Raw genomic sequence first — 750 nt, forward strand, 5'->3', positions numbered from 1 at the left:
AAATACCCTAATGTTGCACCTTCAACAACTAGAAAAGGAAGAGCAAACCAAATCCAGAGCCCAAAGATGGGAGGAAATCATAAAGATTAGAGCAGACATTAATTCAGTTGAAACGAAGAAAACAATTCAGAGACTTAAAAAAGAAAAAAGTTGGTTCATTGAAAGATTAAATAAAATTGATAAGACCCTAGCTAACCTCATCAAAAAGAGGAAAGAAAAAATTCAAATAGAAGCAATAAGGAATGAAAAGGGTGTAATTACCACAGACTCAGTAGAAATTCAGAATACTGTCAATAGCTATTTTGAGAATCTTTACTCTCACAGAATAGAAGACACAGAAGAAATGGACAGATTCCTAGAAAGGTACAAATTGCCACAACTCAATCGACAAGATATAACCACTCTCAATAGCCCAATAACAGCCAGTGAAATACGAGATGTAATTAAAAACCTACCTACAAAGAAAAGTCTAGATCTGGATGGATTCACAGATGAATTCTACAAAAAATTTGCAGAAGATGTAGTCCCTATACTCCTGAAACTTTTCCATGAAATTGAAAAGGAAGCAATCCTCCCAAAATCATTCCTGGAGGCAAGTATTATACTGATACAAAAACCAGGGACAGACGCAACTAAGAAAGAGAACTACAGGCCGATCTCCCTCATGAACATAGATGCCAAAATTCTCAATAAAATCCTAGCAAATAGAATACAGCAAATCATCAAGAAGATCATACACCATGACCAGGT

Source organism: Octodon degus, unplaced genomic scaffold (genome assembly GCF_000260255.1).
Source record: "Octodon degus isolate 3935 unplaced genomic scaffold, OctDeg1.0 scaffold00051, whole genome shotgun sequence".
In the NCBI taxonomy this organism is placed as follows: domain Eukaryota; kingdom Metazoa; phylum Chordata; class Mammalia; order Rodentia; family Octodontidae; genus Octodon; species Octodon degus.